The sequence below is a fragment of the Apteryx mantelli genome, chromosome 3 (genome assembly GCF_036417845.1).
Source record: "Apteryx mantelli isolate bAptMan1 chromosome 3, bAptMan1.hap1, whole genome shotgun sequence".
In the NCBI taxonomy this organism is placed as follows: Eukaryota; Metazoa; Chordata; class Aves; order Apterygiformes; family Apterygidae; genus Apteryx; species Apteryx mantelli.
Genome location: NC_089980.1, coordinates 31,110,369 through 31,132,073, shown reverse-complemented (window position 1 = coordinate 31,132,073; position 21,705 = coordinate 31,110,369).

The following is a 21,705-nucleotide window of genomic DNA, read 5'->3' as shown; positions in this document are numbered from 1 at the left end:
GCAACATGTTAGATCTTCCAAAACGTGAAAGGAAAAAATTAATAACCATACCCAATATTTATACAATCTACATAGTAACGTATTCTTTGTGTAGGGGACACCCAGGAACTTCACATTATGAATAAGGAAATGGGAGCATTAAAAGGTGAAGAACTTTTCCAAACTCCCAAAGAAAGACAGTAGAAGAGCTGCAAGAAGAACTTTGATCATTTGCCTTGATTTTCCACCGTTTCATCTTCTGGCTTTATTATGCTTTATACGTTCATATTCAGCATGCTCAAAAATAGACTTGTTTGTGGTGTTTGAATGTTCTCATTTCTCTGAATTGCAGAGGTAATTAAAAGAAAGAGAGTAGATCATTTTCTAAGATATATTTTTGTCTGCAGTTTGGACTCAAGTTTCGGACTCAAGCCTGTGGAATTAGGAAGAGTTTCTAATATATTTGGCACCTCCTCCTTTCTAAGTTTTACAAACATATTTTTAACTCTATTCTTCAGGGATTTTATTCCCAACCTATGACATTTCACAGCCTAATACAGTTGTCATTAATTAATGCTTATTCCCCCTATAGTACTCTAAATGCCAAGATCTGTGGAACCTAATCCAGCCTAAGACAGTGACATAAAATGCCTACATTATCACAGAATGGCCTTTTCTTTGTCATTTATCAACAGCTAAATCAAGGAAGATACTTACCAAATGAAGTCCAATTCAATTGTTTCCAAAGACATTCAGGTCTCTAATGGCTAGCATCTGATTCCTTTTTCAAGGTTTTAACCATCAAAATGCACATAAAATATTAAAATAGACATTTTATTCTACCTAGGATTTGGGGTAGGATAGATATATAAACCAGTGAAGTTCTGCAAGGCTAGACATATAAGTTGGGGAAATAAAAAGCATCCATTAATAGCTCTGATGTCTTTCTTTAAAGACAGGAACCAAAATATATCAAACATTTTCTTCAAACCCACCTCTTTTTAAGTTGATGGTGAACTCCTGTTCACTTCATTTAAAGACCTAATCCTGGTCCTAATTAATCAGGAATGTCATGGGTTCTGCCACTGAAATTTTTGTTGCTAATTTGAGAAAATAATAAAACATTAAACAGTTTTGAAAAATCTTGAAAGCTAAAAATATACAGTTCTTATTTCATCAGTGATTTCTGTTCAGCCTAACTGTGAGTATAACAGAATTAAATGACTTCTGTATAATAAAGCTGTTCCTTTTTTATCACAGATCCTTAAGGGCAACCCCACTACATAAATATGTCTCCTTTACTTGGAATAATGGAACCCAGGCCAGGGTGAGTCCAGTACTACCCAACACTTGATTTTCTGGGCTATTTATAGAGATGATTTTTAAAGCAGCATTAATATGACCCATTTCAGAGTGACTGAGAATTTGGCCCACTTCCTTGCCCCTCCCAGAGCTATAGCTGTCAAAGTTTCAAGTAATGGAATCCAGTAGCATGAAATAGTAAATTTATTTTGCTTAGGCGTGCACACACACACTCACACACACACAGAGTCATCATAATTTCCTATGACATTTAAGAGAAGAAAAACTCTCATACATAATATTCTAAAGGTTGAATATTTGGCTACCAGTTTTTTCCAAAATAACTATTAAAGTTGTAATCGAAAGTGTTCCAGGCCACAGGGTTGGGTGGTTAAATTACACACTGAGGGGGAGATGGGCTGCGAACACTCAATGTGAGCTTTATTCTCTCCAAAAATGCTTTCATTAGGGAAAAACCTAAAGACAGGCAACTCAATTTTATAATAAGAAAGTACCATTTTTTTCTATTGAACTGACCATTTTGGAAACTCAAAGGGTTCCAAGCATACTATTAATTTTTTACAATGTCAGCATGCTTTTTATAAACTGCATTTTTTTCTGAATTTTTACGGACCTCCGTTTTGGAAATATTTTATACTCCAGAGGAAAGATTTTGCTTTCCCCAAAGTGGGAAACAGTATCATATTTAAGCCATATGATCTATTTTTATAAATGCCATAAATATGGAACAAGCCCTTTCCAAATTGTTCACTTTATAAACAGTGCCTAGCAAGAGCTATAGAAAGGCCTTTGTTTGCTTTGTTCTTAAAGGAGATTTCTTGCACGGATTTTCTCTGCAAGTGTCAGGAGTGGATGCTCAGCATCATTTCAGCCTCTTTGGGCCTGGAAGCATGCTGGCACAGAAGGCCGTGTGGGTGGATATGTCCTTCCTCCCTTTTCCTCATGGCTACCTCCTGATGTAGGAGATCCAAAGGCCACTGAAGTCAATAGGAGCCTTTCCAGAAAGGGTAGCAACTTTTGATCAAACCCACTGAATCAGGGTATGCTCAGGGAAAATGCTGCAACATGCAGCGAGACTGCAGGAATTGAGTCCTTTTGGGGAGGACTGTGCTCCTTCGATCCCAATCCTACAGTTCCCTGCCAAGGTGCATCACCACTTGGTCAAAAACGCCTAATGAAGTGTTTCTTCCAAACGTCTCTTCTCCAAATTACCTCAACGTCAAGAAAGATAAGGAGGATATTGTCTCAAATATGTAACTTTGAAAGGTCATGACTTTAAAGCCAAGTCTCATAACTAGAATTAAAACACAAAAATTGTTGGGTCTTTCAAGAAGTGTTTTTCCCATCTTATCCCTAGAATATTCCATACTTTTAGCCTTGAATGTTTCAGATGTTGAATGCTTCAAATACAATGTTCAATATTTCAAATACAACAGATTTTAAAGCTGTATTATTAAGTAAGCTACTATTTCCTCTTTTTCAGTTTTGTGTTGCTGCTTCTTTAGTTGGATGGATGGTAACTAGAGGACTTACAGACAGAGTTCTAGAAACACATGCCCTTTTCCTTACTGTCCCCACCATCTCCAAAACAGCTTAAAACACATACCCAAAATAAGTATTTGTAGCACAAACAGCATAAGTTTTGGAGAGTGTTCTCAGGTTTCTGGCAGTGCTCGGTGGGAAGGACCTGCAAAGCTGTATTGTGGGGTTGGTGTTCATGAGCAACAGAGCTATGTCAGGCTTTCTTGGAGAACATCCAGAGTCTAGACCACCCACTTGCAGGTTTGCTTCTTCCTTGCCCCCATTTACAGGGATGTGAAGCCTCATCTGTTAAACAGAATTTCTTTTACGGATTTTCTTTTTTATTTAAAGGTGGCATATAAAAGGCACAACCTGGCAAAGGGATAGAACCAAGGAATTCAGTAGCTCTCCAGAGAAATCTGTTACAGGCCTGGGATATTTCCATAGTAACCCAAAGAAGTTAATCTCCTCCTTTCAAATAAATGAGCCTTATGTGGAGCCTAGGAAATAACATAATTATAACCACGCTTCTCATACACATTGCCATCTACCCTTTTCTGACAGCAGTTCATCCTCAGGCTTAAGTGAAAAGGAAAAAAATGATTAGCAGAGAACAAAAATATATCAATAAAGAAGAAAGTATATTTCCTTATTAGAGAGCCTAGGCCCTCTCCTCCTTCCTTATTCCACTACATACAGAATTATAAAACACAGAAATGTTCACAGGTTATTAAGTATTAAAATGCTGATGTCAGCAAGCCAACAAAAATGCAAAGGACAATATATAGAAGTGTTGCTGGGGCTAACATTGTAAAGTATTCATTTTAGGACAAATTTTAGAGTTACCCCAAGAAAACTGTAGACATGACAAACACATAAATTGCTAGATTAACTAAATCACATCCATCCTGTGCATTCTGCTCCACAAGACATAATTTCCTAGCACCATCAGGTGGAAATACAGTTGAGTCCTGACACATTTACAAAAAGAACCAAAGCCCTTTATGTTTTGGTGTTCTTCTTCATCACATCACTAAGAATTTACATTTTCCCTAATGCTCACCAGGTCTGGACAGGCATGAAAAGAAGAAACCAGTTGCATATAACATACAAACTGTTATTTGCAGTTGCTTACAGGTTAATAGACTGGCTACACTTTTCCCTCTTTCCTGGGGAAATAGCAAATGCCTGTTTGAAATGCACAGCAACAGCTTGTTTGCGACTAATCTAAATTTTGAGTGATACCACTGATACTGCCCTGACAGGCACAGCACCAGTAATGGTCGCTTAGGCATTTGTGCATGTTTGTGTACATGCGTGTGCATGTATGAGTGTGTGTGAGGCAGAGAAGAAAATGTGTGTGCAGTCTTCTCAGAGGAAGTAAACTGGGAATCCTGGAATTTTTGATTCCTAAAGTGTGTGCACTGCAGAAGGATTGACCTGTGAGCAAATTCATGTAGGAACAGTGCATTCCTTACTCCTTCCTAGAAAAACCCTGCCAAAAATCTGAGTAAATGGTGCAGAACAATTTATTTTCAATTGGGCCCCAAGGAGTCACAAGTAAAAACAGAGAGACAAAATAGGTAGAAAGCATCTATGCACTGTATGCTCAAAAGTGCACTTATAAAAAATAAAAAAGAAAGGAGGTGGGGGTTTACAGATTGGTCATTTTATCCCTGGAGTGCCATTAAATGTTCCAGGCTGTGTGTATCTGGGATCATGCCAGATGTTTCATGTCTATTCCATGGTGTTGCTGAACATTCCCGCTAATGGCCAGATCCTCTCAGACTTAAACCTGCTGACTCTTCCAGGTAAGAAATAACATTCAAGAAGGTGTTAGTGAAGTGGGCTAAGCAGAAGCACTGCAACACAGGATCTGTGCAGGAAGGGTTCTCCTCTCTGCTGAGCTCTGAAGCACTCACTCAACATTTTTGGTCCCTGCGGAAGTTAAGCGGCCTGTTCCTGAAATGCAACAGTCTGGTTTTAATCTTGCCAGGAGCTCAGGGCTCTGGCACCCAAAGGCAGACTAACTGAAAAATGAGTGGGGCCAGCCTGCATGGCATAGATGGCAAGATCAGGTCCTGCTGTATGACATGGATATTCTCAGCACCCCTTTCCCTTGTTATGTGGGTCCATGTGGGCAGAGAGAAAACCGTTAAAATGGTTTGTTTGGGGTGTTTTATGTCTCAGACTTGGCATAGTGTATATAAAGTTTTATTCTTCTTGAAGGCCTAATGGAAAAAGGTACTCCATCAAACTACAAAACTGGGCACTGACCTGGAGCTCGAATGACTCTTTAAGTTTGAACTCCTTGTGTTTCTGCTCACTTACCATAAACATTTGCTCTTGATTCTTGTTTAACATGAAGAAAGCACTCCACGGTGGCTCTGCAGGATACAGGCACATGTGATTCTCTCAAAAGGGAGGATTAAACAGTGCAATTCCAGAACTGGTCTCTGCCCCACTACTGCTATATACATTTCAAAACATGAGATGATTGTCTTGTTGCTTCCTTAAACAGCTGGACACGCAGTTGACTAACTGTCCTCACTCTATACACTCTTCCTGCTGAGCCATGTTTTGTCAGTGGCTTTAGCTTTCTTTCAGGGGTTACTCTCTGTGTGTATCTCCTTTGACTATAGTGGCTTAGATTTTAAATTTACTCTTTATGTCACTACTGTAACAAAAGGGGCATGAGTCTGACATCTTCTGGACATAAAGATAAGTAGAACCCCCAGTTTTCATTGTCACCATGTTGGGCATATTTTCCTAAGAAATAAGGAAAGCTCTTACTCTAAATTCCTGTCTAACCAAGTTTTTGTCCACAGAGAGAAAGAACTGGAGTCTTTGTTTTTAATTGCAAATACATACAGTGCTTTCAAACTGTTTTCCTTTCTTGGCAATAGGTTTCACTGTTTAGGTCGTTTCCTTGCTTCCCTTTTCCTCAGCAGGGGACAATGTGGTCCTCATAACCTCTCAGAAACTAAGGATCTTTTGTGTGTCTGTGTTTATCTTGAATATCTAGGACTTTGCAGCAGTTAGTCTTTTCCCAAAGAATAAGTCTGTTTTTCAATAATTGCTTGGAAAAGACATGGAGTGAATGACAAAGAAACACCAAAGACAGAAGAAAAGAGCATGGTGTGCATGTTGTCCAAACTTTTCCTCACCTCCTCTAGCCCTCTCAAAAATAAACCCTCCAAAAAAACCCAAAGCTCGACATGAAGCATATGTGAAAGCAATAACTTGCTCTGGAGAATCCATGTCTTTATGCTACCCCTTAAAATATTTCAGATAAATCAGTCAAACAAATAATGGGAATCTAAACTAAACCAGTTGGACAGAGTCTAGAAGCCCAGTGTTCCTGGAAGTGCTGAAATAACATTCTATATCAGCCAGCAAAAGAAAAAAATGCCAAATGTAATTTAAGGGTGGGGGGGGGGGGAGCGGAGCTTTATTTACAGAACGTAGCTGTTTTTAAAATAGTCTCCAAGTTGATCTTTATTTTTAAAGCACTGCTGCTGTTTCAATTAGGCACATATTTAGCTGAAGGAATTGCCATACCAGCATTCAGGAGCCAAAAAGAGAAGTAGCATTTGAGTGGGCCAGTTAGAGCAGTGTCCCAAGGCCCCATGGTAGTGAAGGTAGATCTGCATTGCTGCTAAAGCAAAAGGAGGATTCTGCCCCCCTACACACTTTGCCCATCCCTAGTTACAGTGATGCCTATAATTATAATCTTCCTGTAGTGCTTGGCAATGCTATATACATCACCCCTTCAAGTGGCACATCTGCTACTTCTCAACTTCCTCTAAAGACCTTGAGAGATATCTTTTGTAGTGTACTTGGAAACAATTACCTGTCACTTTTTGCTAACGTGTGAAGTATGAAAAGTAAATAAAGCCCCAAAATCTCCAGGACCATGCATGTGGTGGCCTCACGTGGATTGGACTTGGGGCCTGACAAAAACAAGCAAACTAAACATACAGTCATTAACACATGATGACACTCTATAGTGCCCTGTGAGGATTATATGGCATGACATGCAAAGTCTCTGGCAGCAAAGGAGTTTGTGCCTGCAGGAAAAACACAAGAAAGAAGTTAAAAGATAAGAAAAAGTAGTTATATTCATATTGCAATAGCATGTATTTGACAATACAGCCTTCAGCAATACAGTTTAGAAATAATCTGCTGGAATAACTGTTGCAATCACTTCCCAAGAAATTTGGAAATCCAAGGGTGGTCTTGTTGCTAAATCACAGAACTAGACATCACGATTTAGTTTCCAGATGATGACAGAATTTCCCTGTGATCCTGAGCAAGTGCTTTAACCTTTTGGTTCCTTCAACCTTTCAGTTTTCACACAGATAAAATACAGAATCACAGAATCGCTGAGGTTGGAAGGGACCTCTGGAGATCATCTAGTCCAACCCCCCTGCTCAAGCAGGGTCACCTAGAGCACATTGCACAGGATTGCATCCAGGTGCATTTTGAATATCTCCAGAGAAGGAGACTCCACAACCTCTCTGGGCAACCTGTTCCAGTGCTCTGTCACCCTCACAGTGAAAAAGTTTTTCCTCATGTTCAGATGGAATTGTCTGTGTTTCAGTTTGTGCCCGTTGCCTCACGTCCTGTCGCTCGGCACCACTGAAAAGAGTCTGGCTCCATCCTCTCGACACCCTCCCTTCAGATACTTGTACATGTTGATAAGATCTCCTCTCAGCCTTCTCTTCTCCAGGCTAAACAGGCCCAGCTCTCTCAGTCTTTCCTCATAAGAGAGATGTTCCAGTCCCCTAATCATCTTTGTAGCCCTTCACTGGACTTGCTCCAGTAGTGCCACATCCCTCTTGTACTGGGGAGCCCAGAACTGGATGCAGTACTCCAGATGAAGCCTCACCAGGGCTGAGTAGAGGGGGAGAATCACCTCCCTCGACCTGCTGGCAACACTCTTCCTGGTGCAGCCCAGGATACCATTGGCCTTCTTGGCCACAAGGGCACATTGCTGCCTCATGCTTAACTTGGTGTCCACCAGCACTCCCAGGTCCTTCTCCGCAGAGCTGCTTTCCAGCAGGTCAGCCCCCAACCTGTCCTGGTGCATGGGGTTATTCCTCCCTAGGTGCAGGACCCTGCACTTGCCTTTGTTGAACTTCAGGAGGTTCCTCTCCGCCCACCTCTCCAGCCTGTCCAGGTCTCTCTGAATGGCAGCACAGCCCTCTGGTGTATCAGCCACTCCTCCCAGTTTTGTATCGTCAGCAAACTTGCTGAGGGTGCACTCTGTGCCTTCATCCAGGTCATTGATGAAGAAGTTGAACAAGACTGGACCCAGTACTGACCCCTGGGGGACACCGCTAGCTACAGGCCGCCAACTAGACTCTGTGCCACTGATCACAACTCTCTGAGCTCTGCCATTCAGCCAGTTCTCAATCCACCTCACTGTCCACTCATCTAGCCCACACTTCCTGAGCTTGTCTATGAGGATGTTATGGGAGACAGTGTTGAAAGCCTTGCTGAAGTCAAGGTAGACAACATCCACTGCTCTCCCCTCATCTACCCAGCCAGTCATTCCATCATAGAAGGCTATCAGATTGGTTAGGCATGATTTCCCCTTGGTGAAGCCATGCTGACTACTCCTGATCACCTTCTTGTCCTCCACATGCTTGGAGATGGCCTCCACGATGAGCTGCTCTATCACCTTTCCAGGGATGCAGGTGAGGCTGACTGGCCTGTAGTTCCCTGGGTCCTCCTTCTTGCCCTTTTTGAAGACTGGGGTGACATTGGCTTTCTTCCAGTCCTCAGGCACCTCTCCTGTCCTCCATGACCTTTCAAAGATGATGGAGAGTGGCTTAGCAATGACATCCGCCAGCTCCCTCAGCACTCGTGGGTGTATCCCATCAGGGCCCATGGGTTTGTGGGTGTCAAGTTTGCTTAAATGATCTCTAACCCACTCCTCCTCCACCAAGGGAAAGTCTTCCTTCATCCAGACTTTCTCTCTTGCCTCCAGGGTCTGGGGTTCCTGAGGGCTGGCCTGAGCAGTAAAGACTGAAGCAAAGAAGGCATTCAGTAACTCTGCCTTCTCTGCATCCTTCATCACCAGGGCACCCACCCTGTTCAGCAAAGGGCCCACATTTTCCCTAGTCTTCCTCTTGCTACTGATGTATTTGAAGAAGCCCTTCTTGCTGTCCTTGACATCTCTCACCAGATTTAATTCCAAACGGGCCTTAGCCTTCCTCATCGCATCCCTGCATACTCTGACAACGTTCCTATATTCCTCCCAAGTGGCCTGTCCCCCTTTCCACTTGCTGTATACTTCCTTCTTCTGGTTGAGCTTTGCCAGGAGCTCCTTGCTCATCCATGCAGGTCTCCTGCCTCCTTTGCTTGACTTCCTACTCATAGGGATGCACCGCTCTTGAGCCTGGAGGAGGTGATGTTTCAATATTAACCAGCTCTCTTGAAAACCCCTTCCTTCTAGGGCCCTAACCCATGGGATTCCTCCAAGTAGGTCCCTGAAGAGGCCAAAGTTCGCTCTCCTGAAGTCCAGGGTTGCGATCCTACTTGGTGCCCTGCTGCCTCCTCGCAGGATCCTGAACTCCACAATGTCATGGTCACTGCAGCCAAGGCTGCCCCCGACCTTCACATCTTCCACCAGTCCTTCTTTGTTTGTTAGTACGAGGTCCAGCAGCACACCTCTCCTTGTTGGCTCCTCCACCACCTGTGTCAAGAAGTTGTCACCAATGCTCTGCAGGAACCTCCAGGACTGTTTGTGCCTGGCTGTGTTGTCTTTCCAGCAGATATCGGGGTGGTTGAAGTCCCCCATGAGAACCAGGGCCTGGGATCATGAGGCTACTTCCAGCTGTCTGTAGAAGGCCTCATCGACTTCCTCTTCCTGATCAGGTGGCCTGTAGTAAACACCCACAACAGTGTCACCCATGCTAGCCTGCCCTTTAATCCTTACCCATAAGCTCTCGACTTGCTCTTCATCCACCCCTAGGCACAGCTCGATACATTCCAGTTGCTCTCTCACATAAAGAGCAACTCCACCACCTCGCTTTCCTGGCCTGTCTTTCCTAAAAAGCACGTAGCCATCCATGACAGCACTCCAGTCATGCGAGCTATCCCACCATGTCTCTGTAATGGCAATGAGATCATGGCCCTGCGACCGCACAGATATCTCTAGTTCTTCCTGTTTGTTCCCCAAGCTGCGTGCATTGGTGTACAGGCATTTCAGGGAGGTGATCGAGCATGCAGGTTTCCCAGGAGGAGTACAAGAGGGTCCTCCATAGCCACATCCCATGCACACTTCCCTGGCTGCATTCACCTGTTGGAGGCATCCTGACTTGAGCAGTCTTTTGCCAACTACCCTCTCACTATAACTCTCCCCTTCCCCCATCTTTCCTAGTTTAAAGCCCTCCTTACCAGGTTGGCCAACCTGTTGGCAAAGACCCACGTGCCCCGCCTCGTGAGGTGGATCCCATCTCTTGCCGTCAGTTGTCGATCTTCAAACAGGGTCCCATGGTCGTAGAAACCAAAACCCTGCTGCCAACACCAGGGGCGCAGCCAGTCGTTAACTTGGAAAGTCTGTCTCCTCCTCCTCTCATCCATCCCCCTCACTGGCAGGATTGAGGAGAAGATGACCTGGGCTCCCAGACCCTTGACCACCATCCCCAGAGCTCTGAAGTCCTGCTTGATGGTCTCCAGTTTGCCCTTGGTATCATTGGCGCCCACATGGAAGAGCAGCAGTGGGTAATAGTCCGAAGCGTGGACAAGCCTTGGCAGTCTTTGCATGACATCTCTCACACGAGCCCCTGGCAGGCCACAAACCTCTCTAGACAAGAGGTCAGGTCGGCAGATAGATGCCTCCGTCCCCTGCAGCAGGGAGTCCCCCACAACAATCACCCGCCGCTTTTTCCGGGTGTTCTGGCAGGGCACAGGGTCTGTTGTCCCAGGTACTTCCCTTGCAGCCACGCCCATCTCCTCCTCATCCTGGAGGGCACTAAACCTGTTCTTCAGCTGTAAGTCTTCAGGAGGAGTAGGAGCCTTTCTCCTCCCACGAGCAGTGACCAGTTTCCAGCCTTCTTCTACGGTGTCATGATGTACCGTTTCACACGGCACAGAGCCCTCTGGCAACTCCACTGCTGTGGGAGGTTGGGACTCCTGAAGCTGCACAGTCTCTGAGAATACCCTCTCTATCATCTCTTGCTCCGCTTCTCGGATGCTGCGCAGCCTACTGACCTCCTCCCGTAACTCCCTTACCTGACGACACAGCTCATCAACAGCAGCACACCTCCTGCAGGAGAGCTGACTGCCAGCCCAGGCCTCCCGGAGAGGCCCCAAGCACTCCCTGCAGCCTGAGACCTGTAGAGCTGCATCTGCTGTCAGAGGGTCGGTCTGGGTCCCAGCCTCTGACACAGCAACTCCAACAGCCACTGGGGAACGCGCTGTGCGGCGTGTCACAACCATACCTGAGGAAACGTACACCACAGGGAACAGAAACGAAGGTTCCTTCATGCGCCCCTCTGCACAAACTGCTGCCTCTGTTTGCTGCACCCTAGGAGCTGGGCTCTAGGCCTGGCTCTTATATAGGCCTCTCCCTAGCACTGGCTAAGAGGGTGCTTGACCGCCCTAATCAAGGGCCACTGGGATCAAAGGCCCCAACTCCCTCTGGCCGGGGCAACCAAGAGAGCTCGTTAGCAGCAGCCACTCCTAGCTAGAGCTTTTCCCATGAGCTTTTCCCAGGAGAAGTCAAGGCCTCCTGTAGTTGTCCTTGCCTAGCTTCCCCTTTCCTGTTCACAGCAATCACCTGCTAGTTCCTCGGGGGTCCTCAGAAAGCCCGCAACTTCCAACAAGATCCTCAAGTTCTAGTCAGAGCCCAAACACTGCTGCGCAAACTGCTGCGTCTGTTCGCTGCCTCTGTTAGCTGCGCTCAGCACTACCTGTCTTCACCTTCTTCCAAGAGGGATTTTCTGAATGTTGCTCTGTCACACTGGTGGTGTACTTTGCAATCTGATGCTGAAAGGTTCCATTTGGAAGAGAAAATTATTAGTAATACTGGAGGTTTTACATATTTGTCTGCTAAATTTAATTTCTTTTTCTAAGGCTTTCCATAGCCATGTGTGTTGTCTGATGGTCCCATTCTGCAAAACTTCATTGAGAGTTTCTCCTACATTAGAATCTCATGATCAGGCCAAACGTGACTCTCGTTTGTTAAAGGCTGAGTGCCACTGATTTAAATCTATACACAGTGCAGTGGGGCAGATATGTTCAAGCTTAAGAAGTGTACCAAAAAAAGAAAAGGTCTCTTTGTGTTAGCCAATGTGTATTAGCTAAACTTTACATTTGAATTGCTGGTCTCCTGTGGACCCAGAATATATTTTCCGTATGTCCGTGTGTTGGAAGCTTCATAAAATGCTGAGCACGTATATTTAAAATAGCTCTGACAATGTATAAAAAAGCTCTAAAATATTATGACATGGTCAATTTCCATGCTTTTTAAAATCAATGACATGACACAATATATTTTATGTGTGGAAATATACATCATAAATATTGGCCAATGTCATAATATTTTTAATGTTTTATATGTTGTCAAATCTGTTTTAAACACAGTATGTGTGCTGTACATTTACTGAAACATAACTCAGAGAGATGCAGGAAATCAACTATATTCTTTTTCCATGTGGGTTTATTATATATTTTATGGTTTGTTATTCCTTATTGCACAAACCTCTACCTTTCTTTCTCCTTCTCTTTATTTTCTTTCTTCCTTCCTTTCTTTCTCTTTTCTCTCTCTCTCTCTTTCCCTCCTTTCTTTCCTTTATCTCTCTCTCTCTCTCCCTCTCTCTTTCTTTTTCCTCTCCTCCACTTTTCTTAAACAAGATGAATGTTGTTTGAAGAACAAGAACAGACTTCGCAGTTTTCTATTGATCACTCTTCTCTTCAGCTGTGCTTGTGACCCAAATAACTCCAAGACATGGACAGGTATTAATTATGTAAACTTGTCTAACCACTGGGAGTGAGGTGCTGATACACTCACTTTAAAAAAGAGGCAATAGCTGCCTTCCCCAAAGCTCCAGAGAGGCCAGAGCTCAGACCTTTTCAGGTGAAACGCCAGGCTACAGCTCCTCCACAGCGCAGTCGATCAAGGCGTCTGACATCACAAGTACAAGCAGAGGGGCTGAAATCAAAGCAAGGCAACAAAATCCTTTTCTTTGCAAAGCAATATCATTGCAAGGCAATGAAATCCTGCAAGGCAGGGCAAAAGTTCAGTTCCTCAGAGGCACCCTGTCCCCAAGCCAGCAGTTGTCACCTCCCTGGTATCCGAGGGGCCTGGCCGATTTTACTTGTGGACTGGCCAGTAGTTGCCAGAGCCCCCTTCAGAGGACTCTCCTGACATCGGTGGGCACTGCAAAGTGTCCAAATGCACTGCAGTGTTTCCTGGGGGGTCAGGCCCTTCATCCACTTCTGTGACCCAGGCATGACCAAATGCTTTTCCACCTCTCAGCAGTACAATCCCCCGCGCTGTAAGAGGAAACAATAATACAGGGAGGAAGAATTTTGCCACCATATAATCCTATGGGATACAATTCATAAGAAAGGTACCGCAAAAGATACCCTTTCTTAGAGACATAGGCTGAAATGCTGGCTCTGCTGAGGTAAATGGTTCAGCAAGCAAAAGATTACCTCTAAACTTCTTGCTTATCAGAGATCACCATGAGTTTCTACTGCAGATGTCTATATAAAAAATGTCTAGCTATAACAAGAGGTGTCACAAGTAGGTCACACAGATAACTTTTAAAAATTATTTTAGAAGAAAAAGAACAGTTATGTAATTAATAATGTTCCTAGGGTGTAGGGGAGTGGGACACTAGCTGACAAAAAAAAAAAAAGAATAAAAAAACCCAAATATCTGAAAATGTCATTTTGTGGTTTTTTATTTTATTTATTCAGGTTTTTCCCTTTCCTTTTTTTATTCTTCCTCCATTTTCCCTTTAGAAATGGAAGGGAAGCTTAATTAAAACAAGTCATTCTGTGAGCAGCAGAGCTAATGAAACCTTGTTTTCTGTGAATTTTTGTCCTATATACCCTGCTGTGATAACCTTAGCTCTATTCTCAAATCTTCTATGGCTGCTCTTGCTACCATACCCTCAATTCCCCCAAACAACCACTAAAATTCCCACACTACTTCCAGTTCTCTACTATGTTCTTAAAATCTACCCCACACCTGTGCTACTATGTCCCCAGTTCCTTCCTAAGCCACTGATTTTCTCAGAAGCTGTAGTAACTTCATTATCCTTGTGACTGGCAGCAAGCCAGTTTGTTCACGTGGCTTTAAAGTCAGGATTTAATGCTCACTCCAATATCTTGCATTAATGTTAATGTAGCCCATACTGCAGTGATCCTGGGGTTCAGGGAATAAATATAACTAAATAAAACTGTATTCTGCAACATTAAAACTGAAAAAAAAAGAGAGAGAGAGAGAGAGAGAAAGAGAGAGAAACAACTAATGTGTAAGAAAATACAGAAAATGTATACCATAATAACGCTCCATAAGAGTTCACATCTATACTCAGACCCGCTAAATATTTTACTGCAAAGAAATGTTGCAGCTGCATTGGAGCAGACAGTACTGCTTATGAGCCAGGCCTTGGGCCTGCTACATAAATTACTACTGGATTCCCTGACAGGGTAAGGAAACCTGGAAACCAAAGCCTGAGAATTCAGTAGGTGGGCATTGGGCACTGAATCAGCATATATTTCTGAAGAAAAGTGTTTGTGTCTGCGGAAGTAATAATCCAGAGTTGAAGAGCCCCTGTATCCTGTTGCTGAAGGATATTTTGTATACTCAGACTTCTCTGAGCACAGAGACATAGACCAGCTCATACGCTGGTGTGTCCTGGTGAGGGTGGAACTGACCCATGTTCATTAAAGAGATGCTGTTAAGATGCCTGGGTTGAATTCGATATGCTTTTTCTTTCCTCATTTTTTGTTTCTAACCTATGTGCAGTCATGCAGCTTTGACCTTCCCCCATCAAGCTGGCTTTTCCTCACAAGTGGTGGGTGATTTTATGTGTTCCAACTCCAAAGAGTTAGAATAGGATATGAGTCTGAGTGCAGATGTGTGGTCCTTCTGAAAACCCATCCCTTTTCAAGTGCTTCACATCAATCATCCAAAAAGCAAAGACACTCACAAGCATTCATCAGTTCTGAAACATTCTGAATGGGAACAAGGGTGCCTAAGCAGGATCTGCATTTACATCTGAAGCGTGTCTACATGGTATTTTGCAAGTTGGTGCAGGCAAACTCTATGAATGCTCTGAGCAGACATGAGTTTTTCCCTGGCTTATATTAAAAGCCAACCCAAACCTTATAAATCTCACCAGCAAGGAGCCTAGCCTGAGCCTGTGGGCCCTGCAGAAGGACCAGATGCATGGAGCTAGGCTGAGCATCACACTAATGAGCTTTCCTAGCTCTCAAAAGCATAGTTAGGACAAGTTCACATCTTTCTGCAAAAGCCTTCATAGCCATCTCATGTGAAATAATCTTCTCCTCCAAGTGCAGCTGAGCTCCATCCACCACTAAGCAGCAGGCCAATGTAAGGAGTCTGAGGAAACATATTGTCAGAATGACTCTTTGAAATACTTCCCAACCTTAACTGACCTTAAATATGTATATAAACCAGTAGGTCATTCAGCAGATGCCTGCTCAGAAGTAAAGCTCAGCTCCATCTCCATGGCTGTGAACAGCATTAAAAGTGCTGTCTCAGTGTGGTGCTCCTACTTTCCAGCATTCTTGTTCAAGCCAGTGAATTCCAGCATCTGTAGCACTTAGTGGTTAACTCCTGGTTAACCAGTTAACCATTGCTCCCATCCTACAGTAAATAAGAAATACTTTCAAAGATGAAAAATGAAAAACAAGTTATCTGGCTTGACTAACACAACAGAGGGAAACAAATTAAAATATAGATCCTCACCGCTCACCACTTTTTCATTAATCTACTTTACTCCACTTTATGCTTTTGAGCTACCTCTTCCTGAGCCAAAAGTTACTCCAGTCAGGCTAGAAAAACAAAGTATGCTTAGCTAACATGTGAAAGAACACATTTGTTAATGCATTTCTTTCATTTCAGGAATATATTCTCATAGTCTATCTCGGTAACTCTAAAACTGGATGGGAGAAAGAAAAATAAGAGTTTTATTCTGGGAGGAGGGCATGGAAAAAAAGCAAGAAGAAAGGAGAGAAAAGAATCTAAAAATTTAGAAACACTGGCCTAAATGTAATCACTTGATGTACAGAAGAGACATTAAAAATAGCAGAAAAGACAGCTCTGCTGAAGACAGCAAGCTGAAAAGGAACGTAAAGCAATACTCAAGCCATTAACCAATAGTATGAATGAATTCTGGAAATATTTGTGGAATCTCTTACAATGCTTATCACTCAACATTAAGGCATCCAAGGCATGTCCAGAGATGCTGCAAAAATTAAAAAAAAAATCAAAATTTTGTTCTGAATTTCTTTTCAAGAGGAACTTTGTCATGCATCCTGTTAGGAAGTTATTATTTTTTCTTCAGGGAAAGACAAGATTTTCTCAATGTTTCTAAAAGATGATCCTTGGCTCAGAAATTTGTGTATTTCATAGACTAGCTGAAGGTACTTAGATCAAAAACACAATTCATTTTTTCAGAAGTAGCACTCAGGCTAAAAATTATCCACTTAAGCCTACAGAGAATATTTCATTATTCTCTAATAATAAAATCCATGAACAGATAACTGTGAACCATGCGTAGGATAACAGTTATTTAAAAAGACAAGGTCCCTCAGTATAGCAGCTTGCTATTCAATAGGGAGAGATGATATGAAGAGAGACAACATCAACTTAGGAGTGAAGGGGGAGCAAAACAGTTTAACATTTTATCAGCCATTTCAGTTTGATTGGGATCAGCACCTTGAAGGGACTGCCTTGCTCTACACAAAGTAAATACACTACTACTAACAAAACAGAGCGCAAATCAGGGAAAAAGCGCAGAGCTTGACTAATTGCACTTAAGAAAAAAAATTGCAAGCAACCTGGGTGCATGGGTCAGAGATGCAATTTCTCCATGCTCTCCCCAGGTACCTTTAGAGAGTAGGAACAATTATAGCTGTGTGAGAGGGAGAGTGCAGGGAAAAGGGCAGGAGAGGAACTGCCAAAAATAACCCTCCATAGGCTGGGGAAGCAGTGATTGAGAAAACAGAGCCAGGGCACTACACATAAAGCCACATGCATGAATCTCATAGAGAGCAGTGAGTGTTGACTTCAAACTGCAGAGATTTTTGTGGAGGGGGAGAAACCCCGCTAGCTCTTAGTTCTGGTATAACTATACTTCCACTTCCCACATCTTATTTCATGCTGTAATTGTGTCTCAGTGAGCCATGCCCATACTGCCTATGTACTTCCCTGCCCGCCCATATGCTTCTTAAGTGGTGAGCTCATCTAAATCATCCCTCTCATTTCCCTCCTACAGAAACTATTCATGGACTGTGTATTTCTATTCTGACTGGATCACTGATGCTCCACAGGACTCTGTGGAGCCAACCCCACTGAGATAATTGTCAGATTTGGAAATGGTTAAGAAAAGCTGTTCCCAAAAATATTTATTTGGTTAAAGGAATCCAAGAGATTCTCCAGTTCTTGTGAACAGCAGGTGACTGTTTTTGCCAACATGTGCCCTCAATTCTTATGCCATCTTTTTATACAGCTGTAGGCACCAGGCACACTGATCTGTCAGAGGCCATGCTAGGTTCAGTCCATATCAGTCTGACAAAAGCTGACCAGCAGACAGGAAGGTGAACTCAAGATGTGTCAAAAATCATGAACAAGTTCGTTCATGGCCAGAAGTATTCGGCACGCACAGTGGGAGAACAAAATGTCAAAATTGCTCATGGTCAAATTTCCAAGCGCTCGGTTTCCACCGCAGAGGTCAGATTTTCAAATCATTTTCTAGGTCCCTAAATAATGGACTGTTTTTTTATACATCCTCAACCCAAGCAGGTGAGCTCATCTGACAATGTAGCCACTTATTTAAAAGTCTAAAGAGGTGAGAGGTCCTTCTGAAAAATTCACAGCTAAATAGTGCCAGTTCACAACATTTGAAAACTGGGTATGAAAAGAATGAAAGAAGCTCAGGCGCTTTCAATGTGACAACCTGTTTGGAGGAGATCACCCAAATAATTCTTGGCCTTTTTGATTCAAAGTAATATGTATGTCTGTATTCAGGTTTTTCCTGCAAGTTCATTTTTGGTGGGGAACATCAATGTTTTGTCTGGACAGGTGGAAGGTGTAAATAGAATTAATGGATATTGTCAAAATTTTGTTGGGAGCATGAATTTTAATGAAAGAGGATTAGGATAGAAGTTCTTTATATTGCTCCAGCTGTAACAGCTACAGGAGCCTATGCTGTACTTAAGAGTTTGAGCTACACAGATAAATGTGTCTACAAAAAGCACAAGGACTGCATGCAGTAAAAGGTTTATGTGCTGCAAAGTCTTCATTGTAGGCACATAAATGTGAGAGGTTGCATGCCTGTCTCTCAAGTATCAGTGAGCATATGGCTGTAACCAGATGGGGGAGAAGAGGCCTGAGTTCTCGTCATCATACGGTACCTGTTATCGTATAAGCTAGAATGAAAAGGGGCTGTGTTATGTCTTGTGGAGCAAAAGGATAAAGACATAATCAGACATATCACTGTACGGTATTGTGGGCGGGGACGGCAACTGGCAATACATAAATAAATTTTAAAAAGTGGAGTGAGAGGTGGGTTTTGAAGGATGTCTATTCTAAAAGAGTGAAAAGTAGTATTTAGAGTGGCCCAATGGGATATATCTATGAATGATGGAACAAAAACACAGGAAGGAAAATTCAAGATAATTATCAGGCAAAACTTCCTAATGGTGTGATATATGGTCTAATACTATGGAATAATCTTCTAAGAGAAGAGGCGGAAGCCCAACCGAATGAGTAATTTTAAAATTAGACTGTAGGAAACAATTCAGCATTGGCAAGGGGAATGGACAAGATGACCTCATCAGCCTTTTCCATCTCAGATTTCTATGATTCTGAGGAAAGAGAACAATAAAAAGCCCTTGTACAGAATCAATCCCAGAGAGAGTTGCAATGGAATAAATGGGATTGGCTATTAAAAGATGTAAATTGCAAAAGTGACTGTGAATGAGGAAATGTGGATGTGAGGAAAGATGAAGTCATTGATATGTTTAGAATGCAGACTTGGAGGCAATGATAGGCAAAGTTCTGGGCAAGGAATATAAAATCTGAACAGACCAGCTTCAAAGAGATAAAAGACAGTTGAGTGTGAGGTAGGGAGTCTAGGCGATTTTAAATAGAATCTAAGTTCTCACTTAGCAGGTCCCAAGTGTATATAGCTTATTTTCATTAAGAGCTGTCGGGGCAAAGCCATTTTTAATATTAAAAGACTATGTCAGATTTTAAGGATGATGCCCGGGCATTTGGAAAGATAGCGATACGGCTATTATTCATGTGCTTCAGAACCACGCACATCTGCTGGTCTTGCCAACATTTGAAACAGCAAAGGAAGTCTCCAATCATTTTGCTGGAGGGCTCAGGGTGCATGGATTTGTTTCCTGAGTCAATACCATCATGGATTGTTTTCTCAGCCAGTATTGAGCAATTAAGCACATAAGGTTTTCCTTTTGTTCATACCATACCTGAACCTGGTTCTTTAGTATTTATTGGAGAATAAAGCACTGCAAGAAAGAATAAAATTCAGAATTCAGCTTCATCCAGCACAGGTAACCAACTAACCATACAATTATTTTCTAGTGAGGAGCTGAGAATAGACATCAGCTTTAAAACTGGTAAGACTGTTCAAATTCTAATTGCGATACTAAAAATATAATGCATTTAGGCCATTTTGGGAAGGGTTGGGGGTGTCTGTCCCTGATTTTTGCAAATGGATGCATTGTTTATAATTATTCAACTCAGTTTTCAGGCAGTTCCCAAGCTGCTCAGTGTAACTATTCAAGTGTTTGTAATTTGTGGTATATGACAGGTCCTGAGGTATTATTTCTGCTTGTTGACTGGATGCCTGGAACTTTTTAAGTGGTAGCATAACAAACGGCGTGTAACAAACTTCCCTGTACAAATTTCATGAACCTTCCAAAATGCATAGCTGTTTTCATGAGTACATATCGACCTTTGGAACACTTGCAGAAAACCAAATATTGTGGGCCTCCCCCTACCCTGCTGACGCACACAAAGAAGCTAATCAAATGTGAATAATTTATACATAGATCTGTTTCTCCAGCTAATTTCAGGACATACGAAACTAAAGTGGGTAACGGCCTAGAAATGTTAAACAATGATTCAGTTAGGAATTTATGAAGCACAGTGCAAAAATATGAACTCCTTAGCAATAGAAAGTAATTTTGTCAGAGTTGCTAAAAAATCCATTTAAACTGTAAGAAATAAGAGACATTGTTCTCTGTTTAGCCAAGTGTCCCATGTTGTTTTAGACAACGCAATGAAGTATACAGAGCCTTGCAAACAAGATGTATGAAAAGATTCTCCTAATATGGGAGAGTTTTCCCTTCAATTTAATATTATGCAAGACAGGACACTGGATGTGAGATCACAGAAAAAACATGGGAAGGAAACTTAATTTAGGGAGAGGGTCATTACTGTGTTTATTTTGTGATTTTCCTTGGGAATAGAATGATTATTACAGGTTTTACTGACTTAAACATAATTAGAAGCATAAGACTCAAAATGTAAACCATACAACAACAGGTCTGAGATTAGTGATGGATAATTATTACTCTGTATCACTGGTAACACTTCATAAACAGGTTATTACACATAAACTTTGAAGTAAAAGAGCAAATCTGCTTCTGCAGTCCCTTACACAGAACTGAACAGTTGTTGTAATCAGAGTCAAGTCCCAATTTGTAGCAGGTACAGATATTCATTCCCAAATGAAAACTGGGAGGAACACCTTATTTAAAACATACATTAGAAAATATTTTCATAAGTATAAACATATAATAATCTCAGTTTCTCTGATAGGCTTCAGTATAGTTTCTGAGAGGAACTCTAACAAATCCACCTATTATTAAATAACTGTTTAGATGTGCTTTATTCACCCCAATTTTCCCATTTCTAGTTATTATTTCCACCACCTCAGATATTATCTAATCTGTTTAATTCCTTCTTTGTTTTTGCTGTTTACACCACCAGTTCTCATACGTTACCACATTGCTATTTATTGTGGTTGGTTTTGCTGATTGTCACTATGAATGTTCTTTAATTGGTAGCATAAATGCACATAAAAGCTGCATAGCATTTTTTAATAAAGTCTCTTGACTTCTCAATGAAGTTTCTTCACACACTTTCCAACATAAGCAGTAGAAAATTGTTTTATAATCTTTTTCTCAAATAAGTAACATCATTTTGAGGACACTTAGGTGAGGAAAGATTGCTACCATCAGCACAGTTTTGAATACCTTCTCTTTAAAATGGATTCTAAAAGGGTATACAATAAAGCAAGGTACCAGCAGGCAGAAATTTGAAAAGGAGTGTTAGAAGTGGACCCAGAAAATATATGCTACTGAAAGAATATTGAATGACAGCGAGGAAAAAATAAAGAGGGACAGTATGGGGAAAAAAAAAAAAGAGTGTACTAGTGAAAGAAAGGAGCATATGCTAAAAAGTGACTGGAGTTCAAAGAATTTCTTGATTTTTTTAATGTAATATTTTATAAAAATGTGTGTGCTTTTCTTATATGGTATTCCTTGAAAAAAACAGTAGCATCATAATGGGCCATCTTGCAAAGCTTCCTAGACAAGCATAGGAATGAACTAATTTCACTGTTAGGGTACACT